The sequence below is a fragment of the Echinops telfairi genome, unplaced genomic scaffold (genome assembly GCF_000313985.2).
Source record: "Echinops telfairi isolate 266 unplaced genomic scaffold, ASM31398v2 ScPeMD7_443;HRSCAF=831, whole genome shotgun sequence".
In the NCBI taxonomy this organism is placed as follows: domain Eukaryota; kingdom Metazoa; phylum Chordata; class Mammalia; order Afrosoricida; family Tenrecidae; genus Echinops; species Echinops telfairi.
Window position 1 is genome coordinate 59,410,675 of NW_022104341.1, and position 7,712 is coordinate 59,418,386.

Below are 7,712 nucleotides of genomic sequence, written 5' to 3' on the forward strand. Positions count from 1 at the left end.
AATTTATAAATTATCAAGGGCTCAGAGGGAAGGGGAGCGGGGAGGGAGGGGAACAAATGAGGACCTGATGCCAGGGGCTTAAGTGGAGAGCAAATGTTTCGGGAATGATGAGGGCAATGAAGGTACAAATGTGCTTTACACAATTGATGTATGTATGGATTGTGATAAGAGTTGTATGAGCCCCTAATAAAGCGATTAAAAAAAAGAAATATGGAGTAATGTGAAAACTCTCTCTAAAAAAAAGAAATAAAATGTTAAAACAAAAAAACCCAACAGATCAGCCATAACATGCATCAGAGGGGATCAACTGACAAGGTTTTAACCACTCAAATCAGGCTTATTCTTTTTATCTTCTGTAGTCATATCTCCAATTCACTCTAGTTTGTAACCACTTTCCTCCCATCCCTCTATTATGGACAGAGGAAAATCACCATAGGCTTATTTCCATGTAGATCCCACACATGTCTCTTGGGCTCCCACTGTCCTCCACAGCCTTCTGCAAGCCAGATTCTCACAATTTAGGCTCTGACACAAATCCCTCCTTTGACTTCAGATTCTATGATTTACAATCCTTCATATCTTTGGTGTTCCCTTCCTGTGGGTGAGTATCAAGCAGAGCCATGATGTAAGAACTGATTGTGCTTAAATTGGAGCTAGGATTTATTGGGAACCCAAACCCATTCCTGGATCTATGCTTTGTTTGTTTGTTTGATATTTTTATCTGCCTTTGGCTCCCTTTGAAATCTTCCTTGTTAACTTATGGTAGAGTCTTTATCAATCATCCCCCTGGGGCATAATGATCAATCTTCCATTGAGATTGTCTTTGATTAGCCCCCGGTACTAATTTTTTTAAGCCTTAATGAGAGAAGGAGATTAGGCCAATGTAGGCAAACTCCATATTGCAGTACCTGAATTATTCACTTGTACCCAATCAATTTTTTCATGGCTGGATACTATTTACACAAACAATGGGGATTAATTGTCAAGGACATTTTACAATGATATTGCCAAAATAAGACATATCTTAATACAGCATATGTAGCAAGGCCCTGGCTACTAACAGTTCAGTAATCTTGGTACAGCTGTCTCCGGCTTCCTCGGACACCATGACGTGTCCATCTTAAGCCCTCAGGTGACAAGTGTGTCGGAGGTGGAGTCCAGTTTACCCAGTGGAGTTTCCGCATCGGATCTCACGGATGCCTCTGGAGCACGCCGTGTGCCTTGAACTTCTAGGATTCAATGTCCCAGCATCCCACAACACCCAGCCTGGTTTCCCCGCAGGATACACCCAGAAGCCAGAGTCAATGTGGCCCATTTGTTGCATACTGCCAGGGACACTCCCCCTTACTAGGATCCCCCAAAACACTTCAGTCCTTCTTCCCCACGACTGGAGGTCGGTTCCTCCCACTTTTCTTACCAACAGTCATGCATTGTGTTCCGCCAAACCTGTTTTCTCCCTTTCTTCCCACATTACTTGGTTTTCTTATCACATCCCACACCCCTCTGATAGGACTGTCTACCTGTCTGGAGAGACCTCATTATAGCTCTGCATGGCAGCCACTCAACAGACAAAATCCAATTCCCCTCCCTTAACCATTTGATCCCAGCTGACATGAGATGCCCTCAGGCAAAGTGATGTTCAAAATACGTACCTAGACCTGATGGTATATGGATCATACAGGAATGGACTCATACAGAATTTGTCCTTTTGTGAATGACTGACTTCACCAGCATAATGTCTTCCAGATCTCTCCATATCTTGAGGCGTTTCAAGGTTTCGCCATGTTTTCAGGGATGTGTAGTATTCCATGGTGTGTATATACCAGAAGTTTTTTTGTCCATTCTTCTAACTGATGGGAATTTAGGCTGTTTCCAACTTCTTGCTTTTGTGAACTGTTCTTCGGTGAACATGGGGTACCATGATCTGTCTCTTATTTGTTTGGGGTATATGAGTAATGGTGTTGCTGGGTCATAGGTTATTTCAATTGCCATCTGTTTTAGGAGTCACCATATCTCTTTCCACAGTGGCTGGATGTATTTCCAAGCCCACCAGCAATGGATAAGAGCTCCAATCTCACCACACCCTCTCCAGCATTTGTTTTTATCAGATTTTTTAAACTGGTCTACAGGAAAGGGTGTTAGATGGTGTCTCATGGCTGTTTTGACTGGCATTTCCTAGCTGACTGGTGACCAGGGCCCTTTCCTTGTGTGTTTATTAGCCATTCGAGTGTCATCCTTTGTGAATCGTCTGTTCAGGTCCTTTGCCCACCTTCTCTGAGGGTTGTTCATTTTTCTTGTTGTAGGCTTGCAGTATACTCTAGATTTTAGTAACTAGTCCTTTGTCTGTTATGTCATGCTAGCAACTTTTATAAGAAGGTTTTTTTGCCCCCCTTAAGGATCTAGAACATTTAAATCATTAAACTTTTATTTCTTTACTTTGTAAAATTGGTAAACATTCTATTTTTATTAGCATGTATTTGTCTTTACATGCTGATGGAAACAAACCCTTTATTTAAGAGTTACATGTGGTAAACTGAGGGACTGGATGAGAATGTAATACCGCTAAATCCTCTATGTTCATGATTATGGGTCTGGAAAGCCGACTCCAGTTGGGGAAAACCCTCCCAGTTATGGGATAGAAATAAATCTTAGTATACAGTCTCATGTATGAATGCAGTCTATCCAATAACAACCCCCCCAAATAAAAGAACAGTCATAAAGAAGCCACCATAAAAGATGTCTCATCCTTGCATCTGGCTACTGAAGGTTATCTGCAGATAGGGGCAATCAAGTTCTATAACCAACTGACTGTAAAATATAGCAAACTCTCTTTTGATGTCTTGCTAACACTGATCAAAGATTACTACCCCTGGGGAGGGCTGGTGGTGGTGGTGGTGTCGAGCTCCACTAGTACTTGGTCAAGATACTGACTCCACTCATTGCTTGCTTATTATATTACCTGCTGATGATGTTATATTGCCTATAAACTATGTAATATGTTAGCTGTATGAGATGCATCCCTTATGAAAGAACTGTAATATAAGATATAAAAATAATTTATAAATTATCAAGGGTGCATGGGGGAGGGGGGCAGAGGAAAGGAGGGGAAGGGGGGGGAAAGGAAAATGAGCTGATTCCGGGAACCCAAGAGGCAAGCGAATTTTGGGAATGATGAGGGCAACAAATGCATAGATGTGCTCTACACAATTGATCTATGTATTGTGATGAATTTTATGAGCCCCAATAAATTGATTTAAAAAAAATAAAAAATAAAAGCAAAGAATACCAAAAAAAAAAAGAACTGTAAGCATCATTATATATACCCATTGGAAAATACATTCACTCTCTCAAACCTGATATGGGGCCCCACTGTCTGTCTGTCTTTAATATTTTTCACAATCACAAAGTTGCTCCAGAGGACCCATTTGAGTGTTGGGGATCCCCATACCCGAACAGTCATAAGAGTCTAATTTATTATTACTTCCCAGGTTTAGAAAAATAACCTCACACAATGAAAGCTTTTCTTGACTACAGGCAGACAAAAACGTAGAGAAATTTTAACTTATTTTTACAACTTTAATCACAGGTCAAAACTAAGGATGAATTGCAAACCCCCAATGTGTAGAAGACCATGGAGGACAATGGGAGCCCAAAATCCATCTGCAGAGCATCCAGTCAGATTAAGACCACGGCAGACCTGTCTGGCCATAGGCGAGGGACTCAAACAGCTTCACCGTCAGAAAAAGATGACTGTAAACGTGATCACTAAAAACAGGGGCTATAGCAAAGTGCGGTGAAGAAATGGTGCATAGCTATCAGAAAGAATAGCATCAGAGGGCTTAAACACTTGTCTTAAAACAAGTAGCCATCTAACTGTGGAGTCACCTAAATCCACATGGAAGGAGAACACCAGCCTGGGTAATCCAAGGATTATAAATAATAAAATCCAAGACCAGAGAAGAAACTTGTATTCGTGCTTAAATTCTGAGCATCCGGTATGCAGAAGGCTATGGATGACAATGAAAGCCCCAAATCCATTGAATTTCCTGAGACCATTGACAAGAAGAGATGTGAAAAGAATTTCCCTCAGACAGAGTATATTGGAAAGTGGACTACTGCAGATAGAGTTAGGTTAAATGATAATATTTATCATTGGTTTTCCTTTTGGGCCTTTTTTTTATTAGTTGGGATTTAATACATATATCATTTCATATTTCATTCATGTCAAATAGAATTGTACAATTTCTACCACAATTAGTTTCCGACCATTCTTTTTCTACGTGGACCCCTTGATATCATCTCCCTTTTACCCCATCCCCCCAATCACCACTGTACCCCCGGACCTCTGATTCTAATCGCTGTCCCTTTAGTTTCACCTATCCTGGGTTTCGTAGACTGAAAAATGGAAAAGCACATAAGACAGCTCTCAGAGGGTGACCTCCATGGACATAACACCTCTGAGAGACACTCGAATACGAACAAACAAAAACCAAACCAAACAATACAAACCAAAATACTGAAAATTTAGGAAACCAGATCCGGTCCAGCCTGCATCACAGAGGGATCTGCTGACAAGGCTTTTACAGCTCAGGTCAGATGCAGGCCTTTGATCTTCTATACTCCTCACTCCCAAACACTCTAGTTATTGACCACTTTCCTCCCTTCCCTCAATTTAGCTAGGGAGAGTTCTCCAGAGACTTATTTCCTGAACGCTTCCACAAATGAATCTTGGGGCTCCCACTGACATTCATTGCCTCTGCCCACCGGATTCTCACAATTTGGGCTCTGATACCCATCCCCCTAAGGTACACATGCTTAGTTTTGCTTTTGCCCAGTTACTTTTGAAGTATAATCACACATTGAGCTTTATTTTTCAGGAACCAGTGTTCACAGATAAATGCCCTAGATGATGGGATGGGAGATAGGCACTTTTTTATTCTGCAATGTTCAGGTTGCCAAATAATGATATCTTAGAGGGATGAATTGGAACAATTCTGTGAGGTAAAAATCTTATTATAAAAAACCACTGGGACTATGAATGTACGAAGGTAATACAGTCTTATATTCTTTGCAACTGTTGTCAGTAGCAGTTCAGTGATTATTAACGTGGAAAGAATATTAAAAATGCAATTTACTTTTCATATTTCATTACCCCTGCTTACAGGCTATATTTTGCTAAGCTTTGTGATATGTGACTCTTGCTTGCAGTCAGGAAAATAGCTGGCCCTCAGGGTAATTGTGTTGCCAGAAATGTTTAGGAGGGAATGATCTGACCAGCACTTTCACAATTTGTCTGCAACATCTGCATAAGGACGGACTTCAGCCTTGGCTTTCACGTTTAGGGGCTGTGGGGCACGTCGAGACAAAGAAAGACAGGAGAGACGTGTTTCGAGGGGCCTCCAAGGTGATTCTGATATGCTTTCCTGTTGAGAAGAGCAAGTAGGAAGTGCCTCAAGCAAGCAGCGGTTATAGCACAAGTAAATTAGGTGTGGAACAAAATGAACCAATACAGACAAAAAGAAATCAAGCTACTCTGGAGTTGTATAGCAAACAAGCCAATTAAAACAAAAGTTTACATGACAGCGTGTGAGTTTAGACATCAGGGTTTGCACATGTATTACCTGTACTCTCGAGAGATCTTATGTTTGCTTTTGTTTTATATAGAGATAAAATACATATTTGATATAAAGGATTGTGAAGCTGTTATAGGAGAGTAATAGCAAAGCTTAACTATGTCAGTGTGCCACACTATGGAGGATTGAAAGAACCACATAGCTCAGTTAGAAGTGCAATACAATTCTCTGATTCCTTTCAGGATTCGCTTTCATTTTTAAAGCATGCTCATTTTCCTAAGTAAACAACCAGTGTTTCTGATTCCTTCACACAACAGGGAAACTGCTCACAAGCGCTTTCATATTGGACCAATGGACACAATCAGATCCAGCTCTTCTGATGATTCACCCCTGTTAAGACACCTTTTAATAGTTCACCAGTGGATTATTGGGCTTTCTTGATATCTGGAAGCAATTAATTCCTGATTAATGCCCAGATGATTCATATGTTTACCAGCCAACCTTTTCCAGTGTCTCTATACATTAGTGACTACATTTTTAAAAGATGAACTTTGAAAACATGCTGGCAAAATAACCTAGGGTATAGTACTAAAATGAAAACAATAAAGATATGTAAGTGCTAAATTAATAAGAAAGAATGCCGCACAGAAAGTGGCGCCCACCATGGAACCTATACAAGCAGCAGCGGTGTCCACACACAAATGAAAAGCAAGTCAAAAGGGAGATACTTTCTGTGTTAGTCTGGGTTGACCAGAGACACAAATACGGGACACTCTGTATGTGTAAGTAAGAGAGAGTTTTATCTGAAAGAGCAATTGTAGATCAAGAAAACATCCCGGCCCAGTCCAGATCAAGTCCATCAGTCTGATATTAGCCCATATGTCCAATACCAATCTATAAAGTCCTCTTCAGACTCATGAAACACATGCAAGGATGCTGAACAGAGGAAGATCACAGGCCAGTGGGTGAAAAGTCTTGTGGGTCCAGTGGCAGTGGAAGCATCTCAGCACTCATTTGGGTCTCCCTGTGGCTACTCCAGCTCTCGAGTGTGGCTCCTCTACAGGACAGTGAAGCAGAGAGAGAGGGTGTGACCCACCTGAGGAAGTTCCCAGAATCCTCATGAGAAGTTCATGCTCACAAGGAGGCATCAATGAGGTTGTGACCTGATGGACAGGCTAGACTCCACCCCTTCACTCTTAATATCCTCGAGTGGACACAAGATGATGTAACCACCACACTTCCAAATACCATCAAGCTCTCTTCTCGTTTCTTGAGGTTGTGAAGTATGTCTTCCTCCTCAATAATAAATCTTTTTCTGTAGGGTTGACTTTTCCATTTTAACCCTCAGAGCTGATTTCCCACTTAAGGGGGGGAGGGGAAATTCCCCAAATATGTAGATGATATTTGAGAGGCAGTGAGGGGTCATGGAGCTAATGCATGGGTAGAAGCCTAACCATGTGAGTGTTTCCACGGGGTGATTTCTGGCCAATCATGCAATTTCTCTTTAGCTTGCTGTTCTGTCTTAGCTGAGGAATCGAACGCTTTCCTACCTACTTCATGCCCTTTTCCCAGGCTGCAGGCTCATGAGATTGCACCAGGTAAACATAGAGCCCCATGTGAGTTCTCATTTCCAACCTGAATAGGAGGAGCTGCAGTCGGGAGAGCACTGAACAAAACAGAACTTTCAAACACTCCAATTATGATTTTTCAGTATTATCTGTCTTGGATCACTTACAAAACTTTGGAAAAGTAACTCATTAGCTCTCTAGCACACCAGTAAGTGTTCCCTTAACCCATGAGTAAGTGCATCTGTTGATTTCCTATATGGAAAGGATGCTCATTCAGATCTGTGCACCGCTGTGTAGTGCTGTTTCAGAGGGGTGGATCATGTCAGCATCGTGTGCTTCTTCAGCCAGCCTACATGGAGAAGCTCAGCAGAAGAAAAGCAGCAAGATCATGCTCGGTACATATTGCATATGTTGGATTTTCCCAATTGGACATGAAACAATATAGGCATTGTCTCGAGCAGACTCAACTACTTGATTTTAACTGTTCACCATGAGAGCTTAACATACATAGGCTTTACAATCTGCCCTAGGTTCAAAGTTCAGGTATAGCAATTCTGTAACAATGTTTCCC